The sequence below is a fragment of the Dermacentor silvarum genome, chromosome 1 (genome assembly GCF_013339745.2).
Source record: "Dermacentor silvarum isolate Dsil-2018 chromosome 1, BIME_Dsil_1.4, whole genome shotgun sequence".
Taxonomy (NCBI): Eukaryota; Metazoa; Arthropoda; class Arachnida; order Ixodida; family Ixodidae; genus Dermacentor; species Dermacentor silvarum.
Window position 1 is genome coordinate 197,711,142 of NC_051154.1, and position 17,643 is coordinate 197,728,784.

General features: G+C 46.1%; 1 pseudogene; it reads right to left on the bottom strand.

The window, feature by feature from the left end:
- Positions 1-2,410: 2,410 nt before the first annotated feature.
- LOC119437779 (U2 spliceosomal RNA) lies at positions 2,411-2,590 on the bottom strand (annotated as a pseudogene).
- Between the last annotated feature and the right edge of the window lie 15,053 nt (positions 2,591-17,643).

The window sequence follows — 17,643 nt, forward strand, 5'->3', positions numbered from 1 at the left end:
GGCAGATGAAGCCGCGCGCTCGGATCACCAGCAAGACTAGTGCCTACCAATACCTCTGTCGAGATCCGATGCAGCGCGGCAACTTTATCACCTGCTCATATCATCTCACTTTGACACTGGCATTCGCCATAGTTCACCAACTCGCGATTATATTGACTGTACCCTGACTTCCGAGTTCCATTACCTGCAGAGTAGCATGTAGGCGAAAGTACACCGGCTAATCTCTCTGCTTTTCAATAAAGAGCTTTCTCCCTCTCTCTCTCTCTCTATCTCTCTCTTTTCACCTGCCACCGTGGCCCTCCCGTCGTGAAATAACGTTAGTGTGCCAGCTGTGGTTGGGCGTCTTGTTCACGAACGCTTTCCAATTCCTCATCGGAATGTCCAACAGCGCCGCCGCATGCCACAATTGCGCATGTACGTGATGAAACTATAGAGCACATTCTGCACCACTGTCCAACCTACGACTCCGAACGTTATGTTTGGCATACTAGTCTTAGCCGTTTAGTCGACAGACCGCGTTCTCGGAAGCAAACATCCTGGGACTGCGGCCGAAGATCTCTAGTATGCATAAGGCCACCAAACCACTAATGCGCTTCTTCAAGACAACCGGACTAGACAAGTGCTTGTGACTATACACGTGAGTGAACACTCATCGGTGGATGCGCACAAAATGACTCTCCTTCTACTTTTCTTCTTATTTTTCTTTACTCATCTCCAGCGTGTAGGGTAGCCAACCGGGTGAAACCTTGGTTAAACTCCCTGCCTTTCCTTCTTATGTCTCTCTCCGTCTCTTGGAGTGAGCCGAATTATAGTTCAGGATAGGTTTTTGCTTCTGTGGCATTAAGTCTGGCAGAGATTACTTTCGTTGAAGCAAATACGGAGATCTATAAATTGCAAGCAACCTTGCACCGGCATCGCATTAGAAACCACCGCATCAAAAACGTCAAGAGCGCATTTCACAACCCCTTCCCTTTCTTTAACTGACAACTCTGTTTAGTAAACTCCGAAAATTATCTAAAAAACACCGCAGTTTTGCGCGAAAGGCGAAGCATCAATTGGGATAGCAAATTAGTAGGGAACTATAGGGAGTAAGGATAGTAGTTTTATCGGCTCTATAAACGTGGACACATTCGCTTACTAACTTAATTAACAAGCATGGTGTCAGCGCGCACAAGCAAACATGAATACATCCCACTCGATGGCCGCAGACAATCGCTGTCAAAACGCTGGCATGAGCAAGCACAGTGGTGAGCGAAGATTTGTGCGGTCTATCGCTTCAGCGGAAACTGAGCGGCGAAAGAACAGCGCATACAAAGGTAGGAGCCGTGTGCAGGTCGCTTTCAAGATACGGTGGGGGCGACTACCCGCAGCCGTGCAAAGTACAAGTACGCAGTTGCCGGCTGAGTAGAAGCAACACCCCCTCCTTTTCACGCTGCCTTCCCGCTTTCCTCCTTTCGCGTGCGAGATTGAATAGCTAGTCACCCTTGCGCCCGGTCGCAAGATACGCAGTCGGTGCCGCAGCACAACATCGCGCCCCCCCCTCCTTCCCTCCCTCCCATCCCCCACGGCCTTTCGCGTCGGGTTTGCTCTCCGCCGTGCGTTCGCTCTTTGTGAAAGCGCGCGTCCCTCGCGCGCGTTCACTGGCACAAACAGCATACGGCGCGCGGCGAAGATTTTATCGCATTTTGACTTTATAAAGAACCTCACGGCAACGGCGACGACGACGACGCCGATGGCAGGAATCCGTTTAGGAGTGTCCATATAATTGCTATCGCAATATCTAAAAAATCTTAGCAATAAAAGTGAGCACATACCTGAACATGCTTGTCAAAATTCGATAAAGTCAGTGCTTCATTCATCGTATTGTGTCTTCCTTTCGTTCCTTGTCAGCTCTAGGACTACCCTTCATATCATGAATCAGGCCGTACTAATCAGGCCGTACTAATGTTCTTAACGATAAATCCATATCCCTTACAACAGTACCGATATGTGATCCTGCATAAACACGCCATCCTATTGTACAATGGTGTCACGGTTAAAATATACTAGGGAAGAATAATGTTCAATCTAAGGTTTTCGAAGAAGTTGTCAATATAAATACCAGAAGCAATTGGCATGGCGACAGGTCCGAAAATTTCGATATGCTCTTTAATAGCACTAAACAACTGTGCCTGCGGAATAGAATAAAACAAATCATCAACGTTTGCCCAGAAGGCGAAACACCGCTCCACTGCTTTCTCGTGTTCAGACAAGTAGTTAATTACAGAACTAGAGTTGCGTGCCAGGAACGGATCATTGCGTAGCAATAGGTTGAGATGTTTTTGAAGAAACTTCGAAAGCTCTCCTTGACAACATTGTTTACCAGTCAAAATCGCCTGCAGTGGCAATCCGCCTTTTACAGCGAAGCTGTAAACCGTGGGCCGATCCCGAAGATAGTGAAATACCGAGCCGACCCATGGCGGCGGCGCAGCAGGCTTCGAGCACTCCGCCAACTTGCAAAAATAAGTTTAATATTTGGGGTCCAAATACAACCCGTATCAGAGATTAAGCTGATAAGAACAGATACTACACTTTGACCCGCTTCGGCCATGTCTGTGTTCGCACCATACACGTGTACGCCCTCCCGCGTATTCAAACTAGTGCCTACCAATCTGAGTGTCTTCTGTCTCCTGACGTCAAGCTCTGCCTGGCCCCTTTACTCAGTTCTGCTCTGACTGTGAAATAGGTAGGCCGCGTGTTGTACGTTCTGAAGAAGAACAGCGTGCCTACCAATAACGACGGCGTGAACAGAAAAGGGAATGGGCGCGGCGGCGGTGGAAGGAGACCACCGACGATGAGCGGGCCGCGGACACTAAGCGTAAGCGTGCTGACCGCGAGGCGGAAAGAAATGTGAACCGTCTATGTGGCCCCGATCCTCCAAATTTGGAACGGTTCACAGAAGCAACGGTCAGTCATCACATACACAGCTTCGTTGGCCATCCAACTTCACAAAGTGGAATGGCACTGATTTTTTTTTTTTTTTTGGTCTGAGTTGAGAAGAACAAGCTCAGCTTGTCCTTTTTTGTCCCAGACACTTCCTAAAAATATCTATATTCCTTGCCTTGCACACTACTAATGCCCTCTTCTTCACCTGCGCTGCTACAGATTTTGATAGATTGCAATATTTTGGCAACTGCTGAACTTGCTTTTTCGCGAAACACTGAATTGGGCATCGCCACCAAACACCCTTCCGCATTCAAAAAAGTGGGTGATTGGTCCGTAAGTATCCCGTCGCTGGCTTTCACCACAGCAGCGTATTGCTGTCTTGAAAATAACTTGCGTATCCACTTGTCCCGGTTGCTTCTGTGTAAAAAGAAAAGCGGGACGTGCTTCTTTGCGTCTCAGTTCTGCGCGTCTCATGAATTCTACGTTTCAACAAAAGTTAAGATCCACTTGAAGTCTAGCGTTGTGTCCTGTATGCTTCTAGTCCTCGTCCTACGTCTTTTTAGCAGCTAGTTAATTACGCCTCTATTCTTAAGACAAGAAGTTTTAGAAAGAGCGCACACAAAAACATTTTGCGTGCTGAAAGCCCTACGCTCTGCCCGCGTTCTATTTGCACTCGTCTTGCGTTCTTTCGTACGTCTAGCTGTTTGCGTCCCCTAATTTTGGGCGCGCCGAACCTAAAAATCCATAATGTGGCAGCAGATGCGGTAGATAGACTCGTATGACAATGTATGTGGGAAACAGTACAGTCTTCCAGTTGGGCAGTAGCCGTTGTGTCATGAGCAGACGAAACCAATTGATGCACTCGTGCGGTGATTACCGCAACACAGGTAACAAGGCTGTTCAAACTAGCGTTTTTAATTTGCCCACGACACATATGAGAAGATATATTTAGCTGGGGGATCAGTTGGAGAGGTGGTTAGAGGCCCCTGCCTCTTGATTCTCCATTTCACTTATATACGTACGGGCTAAGGCGCTGTAAGTGATGAAAATTACTTTAAAAATACTTATTAACATAGGAAAATGAAAAAAAAAAGAACGAAATGGTGGATGATGTGATGCCACACGTAAGCGCGAGGTTTAAAAGAATTTATAAAAATTACGTCGGCCCTTCCACTCTGTTAACCAGTGCAGCTGAAACGTGCGGCCCCGTTGTTTATCACTTGGTTAATCCCGAGGTTTCATTGAAGTATTTCTCAATTATGAGGTTACACACACGTTCGGCTGTGACGGAGAGAACGACGTCACTGACGGTATGCCCGCAATCCGCCGTTGTCGCTTGCGTTCGATGTCTCGAGTTTGCTCGGTGGCGTGGTTAGCAGCATTCGCCCGCCATTGCCGCTTGGGATTCTTCGAAATTAAATTGCTTCAAAATTAAATCTCTCCGTCACGTAAGACAATGAATGGCTCACACCCCCTTAAGCAATAGCTCATACCCCCGTAAACGCGGCCTCCCCATTACGACGACAGAAGAGAAATGAAATTCTATGCTGGAATGATGAGTGGCAACGCAGCCAGCTGCGGAAGAAGACGACGACGCTCGAGCCAATGTTGATGATGATAGTTTTCTGTACACAGGCGATTTCGCCTAGCCATATACGATTTCGCCTAGACATATAACGCTTCGCTTTAAAAATAAAGTTAGACTGCTCACACAGTCAGTACAAATTAAGAAATAAGAGTAATAATAATAATAACAAAATCATGCTCAAACGCATATACACTATCGCTAACTTGAAGAACAGTTGCGCCGAAACAAAAAGCAAATCCGCACAACACATATTTAATGCCCTCTTTGCAATGCCTGGATAAGGCCACGGTCCAAGTATAGTCTCTAAAGAGAGTTCAGGACTCCCCATTGTTCTAAACTTGATGAAAAATGCTCGCCTTTTCTGGGCATACAGCAGACACGTTAACATCACATGTGAAACGTCCTCATGTAGTTCACCACAAGCAGCTGTTGCTAATTCAGCACGCCCTATTTTATGTAGGAAGTGGTCGGTGAAAGACTGAATGAATTTTGGGGTTTTACGTGCCAAAATCCCGATCTGATTAACAGGCGCGCCCTAGTGGGGCTTTCCGGATTAATTTCGACCACCTGGGGTTCTTTAACGTGCACCCAATGAACATTAAACGGGCGTTTTTGCATTTCGCCCCCATCTAAATGCGGCAGCCGCGGCCCAGGATTTGGTCCCGCAACCTCGTGCTTAGCAGCGCGACGCCAAATCCACTGAGCAATCACGGCCGGTAGTGGTCGGTGAAGAATAGACCTAATCGAACTCGATGAAACAAAGTTTCTACATCTCTCGCTAAGTTTAGAGAAAGTCTGACTTTTGATTCGGGGTCCACTACATAAATAATAGTAATTTTCACTCCATCGTCGTACCACGTTGTTGATGACCATTCCATGGAAAGTTTATTCGCAATATGTCTTATATATGTCGTGGCTGAAGAGAGTAATAACGCCAATTTTGCTAACTTTCTTTGGAGGTCACTAAACTGAGTCGCTAAATTTTCGCTAAGTTGTGCTACAAAATTGCTAAAATTGTCGCTAAAACTCTGCAGTACTTCAAGCTGTATGTAAGTGGATTGGAACACTGTAATTATTGCTTGCATGGCTTAAAATGTTTACCGAAACGTTTCACGTGCGTCTACATGGTGTCCGTGCAGACAAAGAATAAACTACCAAAATGTAGTAACTCGTACGGTGAACGGCTAATTCAGTTTGCCGGCGCCAAAGTTTGGAATGAGCTACCAATAGAAATAAAAGTAGCTAGATATTTTGAGATGAGTTGCAAACTGTATTACTTATCTAACCAAACAGAACGGTGAAATGTCTTGTTACTGCTGCGTGATTGTTCTTTCTTTTTTGTATTTTTGTTTTTCTTTGTTTTTCCCCTTTAATTTGGGTTGTGAAATGTTTATTTCCTTCAGAGAATTGTTCAATTGCATAAGTATGAATCTGTGGTTGTTAGAATTTGGTATAGTGTGTTTTTAAGTAACACTTTATGCTTACATTTCAAGGACATGTTACATGTGAGCGTTGCTTGTTTTTTCTCCTTGTACATAACCTTTATGCAAAGTCAATATTGGACCGGCTACTAGCTATTAAGCTATCGGTCCAAACAGTGTTTTGCGCATTCATTTCGGGTCTTTAATAAAGTGTTTCCTCCTCAAAAAGTGGAACATATGTAGACGGCATTTATTTTACTAATATATTTACAAAACAGTGGATGATGACAGCTAGGATTCTGCGTTTACCTTCAGATTGTTAGGCTACAAATACAGTACGATTTTAAAGAACGCGGGAACGTGATTTTTAGAGCGCATAGGCGCACTTTGTCCAGATTAGGGCCGCAAATTTCTTTCGGCGTTCGTTGAATTCTGCGATACGGGCTTGGCCATGTTATTACAAGGCGATGACATTTGTGTGCCGCACCGTACAGCCAATTCTGACCACCGACTTATACCGTTTGCATAATAAAGTGCACATTCTAAAAGCCATTTAGAAGAAACCTTATGAACTTCAAAGTCATTCAAATGTCGCCAAATTGTTCTGTGATGTCGTTAAAAAAAGTCGCTGGTTGCTAACCAGACAAAAAAATCGCTTCATCTATCGATAGAATCGTTAAAATGGCAACACTGAACAACGCACATTTCACCGTGTTGATGGGCCCATTTGGCCATTTTGTTTGTCTGGTCGTTATCGGATAATCCAATGCGGCTGCACTCACTGATATACGAGATCATGTCCACGAGATACCCTGTTGTGCACATATTCCGCGCTTTAAACAATAATGCTTCGGTATTATGTCTTGGCGTGGATGCTACTCAGAAGCTCTAGCGCCGACTTCGATTCGACAGATGACATGCTTTCAACATTAGGGTCTAGAACATTTCTCACAAAACTGGGTTTGGCTCACGTGTATTAACAGCTCTTTGTGGATGACGCATCGTTAGAACTCCTGAATGTGTACATGATGCATGTTTAAGATGCGCATACTCCCGTCTGGCATTTCTGTCGATTCATATAGCTGCTTCACCGCACCACAGACGCGTTACTAGCAGGCATCGCTGGAGTGAAATTCTATGTCTAGGATACTTTAATATCATTGGGAAACTCACAAGAACGGCACACAGAAAGACAAGAAAGTGGTGTTGTTTATTAACTGTGACAGTGTAGAAAGTTTGGGTACCAAAGTGCCCGCTATCTCAAACTCGTAGCTAAACACGTACACATATGAGAAACACTAAACGATAGAACAATGCAAATAATAAAAATAAATAATCATAATGAAAAGCTTTCACAATAGCGTAGAGCGAATAAAAAAAACACACTAGATACACTCAGCAAAGATACAGAGAACCTGACACAAAGTTTCAAATTTCTTGAAGTCATACGTAATACAGAGTCGGCACGTGACCTGTGACTAGCGCGAGTAGTCTCTGCTCACGTTGAAATAGCCGAGTTCAAAGCGAAGCGCATAAACAGTCACTAACGCTGAAAAGTTGTCATGGTAATAAATTGAGTTGACAAAAGGACAACACACCAAAGCATACAAACAGTCAATGACTCAATTTTTTCACAATTTACAAGGAACTAATGAGGCCACTGTCCACAAGAAAATTGCGCAAGGCTTTTACATCTTCTCTTTGTTTTGGGACAGGACCAGACTTCGGTCAATGTCTTTGCAGATAAGGGATGCCCCTATAAGACGTCAAGCTGATCTCGAAGTATCTCCCTGTGCTGATCAAACTCTGGACATTTTATGAGGTTATGTTCTACAGACGTTTCCGGCGTGTCACAGTGTATGCAGTCTGGAGAGCGTCTTTTCCGTATACGATACAGAAAAGGGAGTGTGTCCACCCCTTCGATACGTAGACGATGTAAGAGTGTTTCTGAAGCCCATTCTATCTTGTCATTTGGTGAGAAGCGTAACAATGCGTCTGTATTGTACGAAAGAGACGACTTTGTCCGCTCATTGAAGCAATGATTATTGATAATTTGCGTCTCAGCCCCTGAACATCTGTTTTGGTGTCGGATGCAGCAAATGGTAGTTCATTCAAAGAATGCGCCGCAGCAACCATTCTGTCCGCTACTTATTTCACCGTAATTTATTTTTATTTATTAAGAACATACTGCCAATCTCATAAGGGATTATTACAGGATGGGCACAAGGTCAAACAATAAACATAATGAAGTCATATTAAAAAAGTAAAAAATACAAAATACAAACACAGAATCTGCATGAATAACATAAGTTGCAAGATAAAAGTGAGAAATAGAAAGAGGGGTATATATATATATATATATATATATATATATATATATATTCTAGCAGTATTTACAAAACGTTGCAAAGAAGGTTAACCATTCAGTGCAGTAACATCAAACGAAGAAGGTGCGCAACAGTTATATTTCCCAATTAAGAACCCAGTATTAATTTTACAGAAGGGACAAAAATTCGCAAGCGTCACACCGTTGGCGATATTGGAAGGTAAACCATTCCACTGCCTTATGGTTAGTGGGAAAACAATGGTATTTAAGACAGTCAGTTTGAAAACGATATTCCTGTAGGGTGTACAAATGCTTAAGTCGCGTTATTCTGGTGTTGGCAATGATAACGTACTTGGAACTAATAATGTTACCCTTGTCATGAATTAAATGGTGCAGCATATTCAACCATGCTAGTGTGGCTCGGTTTTGGATTGTGAGTATTCCAGCAGTTTTTAGTAAAGCACATGGAGGGGAGTCTGTAAGTCGTTATTTATCGAAGATGAATCTAATTCCAAGCCGTCCGGAAGGATCTTTGAGGGAGAACAGCCAGCACATCACATCTTGCTCGGTAACTACAGTAATTGCTTTTCTTTGTACTCCCTCTAGCAAGTTAATTAATTTGTTAGTCGACGGAATCCAAGTTGAGATAGCGTATCCTAGTGTTGATCTGACGAGTGCATTATTAGCTAACAAAGTTATTTTCACGTGGAGCTTGACGTAGGCGCCGCTTAAAAAAGAAAAGCCGACTTAGGGCCCTCGAAGTAATATGATTAACATGGAAGCCCATCTAAAGTCACAAGTTATTGTCAGACCAAGATGTTTGCCCTCTGTGGCTGTTGTTATGGGCTCATCGTTTATGGTACAAGAGAACTCCTGTACATGGCACTTTCTTGTTATTCTCAAAAGAACAGTTTAACATTAAGAGCCATTTTCCAGCTTGTACACAACGCAGAGACTAATTTCAGTGCATTGTTTAGGATTAGGTGGTCACCTGGTGAAGTAGTTTCCTTATGCAGTATACAATCGTCAACAAAGAGTTTTATGTTGATATGAATGTCAGTGGGACAGTAGTTAATATAAGGGGAAAAGAGTGCAGGTGATCTGACGCCGCTTTGGGGCACATCAGAGGTAACCTGAGTTAGTTGACATTTCGTATGGTTAATCTGCACAAATTGTGTCCGGTTAGTTAAGTGTTCCTTTATAAATTCGCTAATGGGCCCCTTCGCGAAAGCGTGCTCAAATTTTAACATTAGTTTCTGATGTGAAAGCGATCGAATGCTTTTGAACATTAGAGGGCGATAAGGTCTGTTTGGTATTGGTTGCCTATGCCACTGCAGATATCAAATTTTGATGTGACTTGGGATATATTGCAAGAGGCAAGGGTCAATATTTTCTCAGTTTTGTAGCAAAGCGAGGAGTTGTCAACAAGAAAATAGCATTGCATTAGTGTCTCCAAAGCTGCTTTGGAGTCAGACTAGATTGCCGAATTTTAAATGTGTGTACTTTCGTACAAGATGTGTCAGTCTGTAGAATTCCAGTTAGTTCTGCTGTTGTAGATGATGTTTTGTGAAACAGACGATAACTTATTGCTATTTCCCATGACGGGTTGTAAAATGCAGCCGTTGAACTGACATCTGTCGTTGATTCATCTGTGAAAAAAAAATTATTGTTTAAGTTGTGAAGAAGAAGATGCGCTTCCGTCCAGCGGCATCGCCAACGCTCGGCCTGCTCTGCTCGCCCTGTTGGTCGCTGGTGTCTTTGGAGACGGTGCTGCACTCTGCCTCGCCGTTCTTGGAACTCGTAGCGTCCTTGAAGGCCACCGCCAATAAACCTCTTCTCAGAGTGTTTGGTTGAGTTAACTGAAGACTTCTTTTCTATGCCAGGAACGTTCAGCCTCATTAAAGGTGTCGTCAGATTCCAAGGAGGATGATTGATGTCTGGCCGATGGACATGGTATTCGTCGGAAAACGAACTATGTAGTGTTAGCACCACATCGCAAATACTGCCACACCTCTGTATGAGCTTACTCTGCTCATGCAAGGTCGCGATGGTAACCGGAGAAAATGACGACCTGTTTCTTGCGCGTGAAGAGCCTGGATAGGTGGTTCGCTCGCTTCAGCTATAACAAGAGCGCTCAACGTTGAACGAGACAACGTTCTCAACTGCGATGAGAGACAGGGGACGCTAATCCACTCCTGGGAATGCTATTGAAGTAAAGCGGTGGTAGCGACTGACCAGGACGCGTGCGGCAACAATGGACAAGCTGCTGAAGACAACCACCTTGTCGACAGACTTCGGCAAGGAGTGGCTACCGTGAGAAGACGCCGACTTGAGCATTGCCTGACTCGTGGGTGTCGCTCTTCTTGGTAAAAGCAGAGCCTGAATAGTCAGGATCAGGGCGTGCACCTATGAGGTGAACAGATGAAGTGAATTTAATCGCGCCGTCCTTTGCCCAGGGACGGGTTAAGCGATAACTCTTTAAAAGACTCGAGCAGAGACTTTCGCACCGCTACTCTCGTACAACAAACATGTAAATAGAGTAAGCAAACGTTTTTTCTTCCATGGAATCCGTGGCCGACGTTACCTTGCTGGAACCGGCTAAGCGTTCCCGATAGCTCGTGCCACCATATGGGATCTTTAAATTCCCGGCAACAGTGAAGTGGACGTCACCAAATGTCCCATTGCGTAAGCATCCAAAACTCTTGACTCAGGTGAACGGAAGTGTGCTCTGATTAATATAGAGGGCTTAGAAATAGTGTATAGCGTAAAAAAGTTCCACCAGCACTTGGAAGGCCGCTCTTTTATTATTACTGCCGATCACCAACCATTTTTGGGATTATTTCACAAGCAGAAGCGTATACTGCAAATCGTGTCACCCAGCATGGTGCGTTGGAAGTTGCGGCTCGCCGCCTACGACTATAATTTTGATTATCGACCAACGCTACGCAGCAGGAATGCCGACGCACTATGCCGTCTTCCATTCTCTGAACTCGATGACCAGACACAACCACGACGCGACGTTTTGCTGTTGGAAGTAGCGAAGTGCCGACTGCTACAAGCTAATCACAGTAGCGGAATTCACAAAGAAGGACGGTGAGGACCCAGGGTGAAGGACGGGTCCAGGGTGAAGACATGGATTCTCTCCAGTGGGCCATCGATGAAAGTGGACAATGCAATTAATGCTTACAAGGTGAGGAAGAGAAAATTTTCATCATAGGTATTTTGTTCTTTGGGCCCAGAAAGAGATATACCACAGACGTAGCAACAGAAGACGTCTTTCCGCCATTACACGCAAATTATCCTGAAAAGGTGACGCTTGGTCTCCAATGTGATGGCCTAAAATTGACCGAAGAAATCAAAGGTGTTGTGCGTCATGGCGACTGGACTGGAAAAACTTCATTAGGTGCTGCAGGACGCGCTTAGGGCGTAGCTGGCGTCTCCCACGTATATATAGGGACCGACAGGGAATACCTGGCGGCCGCTTCGTGGGCCTGCTGGACGGCTCATTGCTGGTCGGCGAGAAGCGAGCTTCTGAGGGACTTCTCACACTTGTCCGAGGTAGAGTCGGGATGAGCGTTTCTACACTCCCAGAGCATGTGTGCGAGTGTCGCCGTGTATCCGCACGAGGGGCACGTGTCGCTGGGGTACGCGTCAGGATAGAGAACGTGGAGTTTGGCGGGGTTTGGGTACGTGTCTGTTTGTAATAAGCGTAGGGTTAGCGCCTTTGGTCTGTTAAGTTTGGGGTGTGGGGGCGGAAAGATGCGGCGTCCAAGGTAGAAGTGTTTTGTGATTTCGTTGTACGTAATGGGTGCATCTCGGTTGGTCTCTATCTCGGCGAGGTGGGGTTGCCCTGGGATGGCGCGGTCAGTAAGCGCACGCGCTGTGTCGTGGGCGATCTCGTTGAGGTTTGGCGGGGCACCCGGCAGCCGGCCGAGATGAGCGGGGAACCAGATGACGGTGTGGTGCTTGAGGGTACTCTGATCCGCGCTGCGGAGGATACGTAACGCCTGGTCCGGGATGACGCCGCGTTCAAAGGCTTTGATGGCCGGTCTGGAGTCGCTGTAGATGACTGGCCGTTTGCTGTCGAGCACAGCTAGGGCTATGGCTACTTGCTCCGCTACTTCGGGCTCTCGAGTGAGGATCGTGGCGGAGTTGAGGATCCGCTGCGAGGATGAGACCACGACTGCGGCGAAGGCTCGGTTGTTGCGATAGGCAGCGGTGTCCACGAACGAGACATTGTCCATTTTCATGTCTATGCGCCTGAGAAGGGCGGTCGCTCGCGCGAGGCGCCTGCCTCGGTTTAGGTCGGGATGCATATTTCGCGGAATGATAGCGATCGTGATGAGGTCTCGGATCTCGCGGGGGACCGGCGTCAAATCTGGGGGATCCCTGGTCATCAAGGAGAAAAAGCCGAGCTCACGCAGAATCTGGCGGCCGAATCTGCACACCGAGCTCGAGGAGATTATACGTGGAAGTGGTGATAGGGCGGCCGAGGGCTCGTTTCACAACCTTTCGAATAAGGGCATAGAGTTTGTAGCACTCCGCACGTAGCCAGTTGTGTATGGCGGCGACATAGGTAAAGTGGCAGAGAACAAACGCATGTACAAGACGCATCAGGTTGTCTTCTTTCAGGCCGTGGTGCCGGTTGGCCACTCTACGTAAGAGTCCTGTGGCATTTTCAGTCTTAGTCATGAGTTTCTGCACCGTTAGGGTGTTGGTTCCGCGGGACTCGATGATCATACCCAGGACCCTGATGGAGTCTACCGTGGGAACTATACGACCGTCTCTTATGCGGAGTGTGATGTTGCGTTCGGCCGGAGGTTTCCAACCTTTGGGCTTGGCGCCATGGCGTTTGGGCAAGTATAGCAACAGCTCCGACTTGGTGGGGGAGCACTTGAGAACGGTGTGTTCGAGGTAGGACTCGGCAGTTTCAATGGCCTCCTGCAGGGCTGATTCGATGAAGCCATCCGACCCCGCGGAGCACCAGATGGTTATGTCGTCCACATAGATGGTGTGATTTAACCTGTCGATCTTCGAGAGTCGTTCGGAGAGCCCGATCATCACTAGGTTGAAGAGCGTCGGCGAGAGGACGGACCCCTGGGGTTTCCCCACTCTCCGAGCTCTACTTCTTCCGACACTAGGTCTCCTGCGACAGATTCCAAATTAACTGTCAGAACTGAAGTTTTCATATCACTTTGACATTTTGTTATTGTGGGGTTTAGAAAAATAAAATAAAATATTTTCTTTTTCTAAACTTCACAATTACAAAATGTCAAAGTGATATGAAAGCTACAGTTCTGACAAGTAATTGACTGCGCGAAATGCAAGAAGGGTAGAATTTTTCTTGCCATTTTTCTTGCATTTTGCGCAGTACGTTACTTGTTTGGCATGAACCACCAACTAGGAGGTCCGCGTCAAAGTAAGCACCTCTGTTCCAGTTGACTTCTGAATTACGTCAGGTCAGCCTTGGAGCCAGTTAGTTGCACATCGGTTTTGCTGGGCCAGAGAAAGGCGAAGTCCTTCTTGTCGTCGGACGCATTGAAAAAATTTAATTATGGGGCTATTCATGCCAAAACAACGGTTTGACTATGAGGCACACCGTAGTGAAGGACGGCGGATTAATTTCGACCACCTGGTGTTCTTTAACGTGGACCTAAATACATGATGACACATTTTCCAATTAAACCGAGGTACGGATATGTCTTTCATCAAAGCATCGGCAGTAATAGCGACACTGTGCGCGCTCTTTGCGACACACAGGGTTCCGGATGTTACCATTTCAGATAACGGAACACCTTTCGCAAGCGCACAAGTTCAAACTTTTCTCAGTTTTATTCTCAATTTAACGGTATTTGTTCGGTGTCTACAGCGCCTTGCCATCCGGCTATTAGACAATTTCAGCTGATCGTCGCTTACTCTCCACTCCACCCAGACTTCACTTGCCTCAGGCACTCACAGGAACTGCTTCGATTTCGTCTTTTCGATAAGCGCGGCTTCCCAAGATGGGAAAGCACACAGTAAAGATGCGAGTGGAAGAAGAAATAACCAAGATGATATGGTGTGCTAAGAATATCGTAACAAAGCACGTGCAAGATTCAAGAGCAGAAGACGTGCTGAAGGTATAAATACTGCTCCGAGGTCTGCCAAGCTATATGTGTTTACAGAAGGAGTTGAAATGCTCAGTGTGTAGCTGCTGATATGACGAAAATAGAAATCTTTGGAGAAAGGCAAGGTCACATATTTTTTCAGTTACGCTCCTTTGAAATGTTTTGTGAAGGAAGAAGCTCTGTATGGCTCTAGACCTAAGAAAATGCCAGCAGCAAATGCGTAACTCGTCAGTTTGCAAGATGCAGGTTTTGAAGCCTCACGCGCTGCTAAATCGGCTCTGTAGCGAACTGTAGTGACTCTGTAGCTAACGCACAACGTTCCGCTGCCAGCATGAACGTTGTGCGCACGCGTACTAGCGTTCCCGTTGAGCGGCTATGCGCAGATTGCTAGGATAACCGGTCTGAGAAAAATGTCGAGTAAACGTTCAGCTTAGACTCTATGCAGCAGCAGAAGAGCCGAGTGAATGGTGAGACAGAGAGAAAGAGGAGAGAGTTTTCTGTAAGGTGAAGATGTCATCCCTGCTATATGCAAGGCTTCCTACTTCAGATGACCTGTTTGGGAATACGTGAAGCAGTGAAAAATATAAAGACAAGCTACAAATAAAGAAACAGTGTAAAACGTAGGTGTACATGAACAATTCAAACCCAGTCGACTAATGAAATGTCAAAGAATGTCTAAGTGACCTGGCTCACATAACGGCAGGGTGTTCGTGACTCACATTGGATCCACACTTCTGTCCAAGCAAATCAGTAGGCCGTATTAAAGCTGAGCGTTCTCTGCGAACCCTTCCGGACTTTTCTGACTGTGGCTTCTGGGAGCTGCTGCTCTCATTAACAAAAAATTCAATTCCGTGTTCCACGGTGAGATCGTACACCTAAAGCTCCCAGCACCTCGGCCCCGATGCTCTAACCACTAGGCTAGAATCGCACGTGCACGTTTATCGTGCCAACGCCAACTAGCTCTTTGAGATGATTGCCGCGTGTGTCACGTTGCCTAGAACGGGTGCGCGTTAGCACATGCGCGTGCATCATTTGCCTTTAGTCTGTGCAGCCTGGCGCACCATGTATGTGTGCTCGAATGCGAAGCTGTCTCGCAGCATCTGTCCTTGATACAGGAATGGGGACGCAGCGGTCTTCTTTGTTTGACGGCCGAGCTGCCTTATCTGTGTCATTTCAAATGATTACCGCAATGGTCTGGTATCTATTGAAAAGAGATATCACGGCCTTTTTCTCTCAAGTGATGGATACGTTATCGATATACGATATTGTACGTCAGTCGATCGTGAGCTCCTTTTCGGAGAAATGACTATATACTACACCGTAAGGCCGGCCTTGAATCGCAAAAGACTGCCCATTTAGCCGTTTACGTGTGAAAACCGCGATATGATTATGAGGTCCTCGGTTAATTAATAATTTTTATCACCATGGGGTTCCTTAACGTGCACCCAATTCAAGCTACACGGGCGTTTTTTTTTTTAATTTCAACCCCCATTGAAATGCGGCGGCCGCGGCCGCAATTTGGTCCCGCGCCCTCGGGCTTAGCAACGCAACACCAAAGCCACTAGGCCACCACGGCGGTTCACAGCGGTGAATTTAGTTGCCTGATCTTAAGCAGCAAGACTACTGGTGTAAACTACACGACGATTCAGCCGAAGAATATTGCCCTCAACGTGCTTCCCCAGTCCTTTGACGAAGATAGGTCCTCCTATCGAAACGTTGGCCAGCCTTTATGAGACACCTTATCCCTGTTTATAACCTTTATATCCCCAGTCCTTTAGTAACGCTGTAGGTACAGTGACGGAGAATGCGAAAAAGAGGGGCGCACTCAAGATCAGGGTTGGTCCAAAAACAACTGGAGTTCCCCGTCCAATGTGCGAGGCAAGTGCTGTGATGTCCTCACGGGAAAATGAGGTCTGTGTAGTGAATTTCACATTGTGGGCCTCCTTCGCAATGGCGTTTAACTTGACGTTTCATATAACGCTACAGTGTCCAGGTAACCGCTGCAGAGCGATCTTGTGACCTTCACTGGTCGCTCGCGTGTCTGTTTGGCAAAAAGTAGTTGGCCGCGCTGATTTGAGCTCCTTTTTATAATGTCAAGAGATGTGCGCGAGTCTGCGAAAATTACCTACTTGGCAAAATAAGTGAAAGCAGCATTAAAAAAACAACAAGATGACAACCATGTGCAAGACAGCTCTTTCATTGTGGAAAAAAAAAACACCACCATGCATTAGGGTCGCTGGAAAGAGGCCGGCGGTGTTTATGATAAGGCTATGTTCCGCGTAACACAAAATGTTTCGTTGCAGGACTTCGACTGAAACCGAGCAAAGTAATTGAAATTAGGGGAATGATCTCCTGCCTGATGAAAGAGGCAAACGATAATATGCGTACACAGAAACCGACTGATATGCGCACCCACATCATGTGAGCCGTCAGAGCCATAGCCAAGGAACCTCAGGATGTCTCCGGTACGAGCACCGGACGACACCGCCTACACACGAGATGTAGAACCGAGATCGACCGAGAAAAAAGTACTCCACACCTGATGGGCCAAGGTGAGAAGGTCTCTATGAAACCGGTGATCACTCTTTCGCTGTGACGCTAGTTATAACAAATAATGTATTGCGCTTAACTTAGACGGGAAAAATAGTAATGACGCAGCAACAAATGCTGTTTAACATTTCGTTTTCCACGTGAGCCACGTGACAAGTACGTTATCCTTTTGTATTGTATATAATTTTATAAGGAATAAACATTTATTATGTGCTGCTATTTTTAGCCAGAGTCACATGCATCACAGAACCAACCGCTTGCAATAGAACAATGTTATCGTGCCTTTTTCTTTCTTTTTTTTTTCTTTTTTTTTTTTGCTGACGAATGGCTTGCCGAGATCATCCATCTGCAGCACTCGAAACATCCCACGAGCACATCCACATACACAGAATGATGAGTGTTCCCTAAGTTGACAATTCGAAGCGCTGTAGCGCAAAATGGACAAAGCAGAGATGCCGAAGGGAAATACATAGCCTCAGTTTCGTTTTTTTTTTTCTTCTTCTTCTTCTTCTCCGGTCCGCACCACCGCATCCCCGATACAAGAGACAACGCGCAACGATCTCGCGTCGCGCGTTGTTGATGACCAGGCGCTGATGCCCACGCGCTCGCATCGGACACCCGTCAGGGCCGCTGGCAAACCCGTCACAAAAGTGGTCGAGGAGCGGCGAACGGGACTCGGAGCGGCGACGCTCGCGGCATTTCGAATGGAGACGCGCGCTGCTTAGA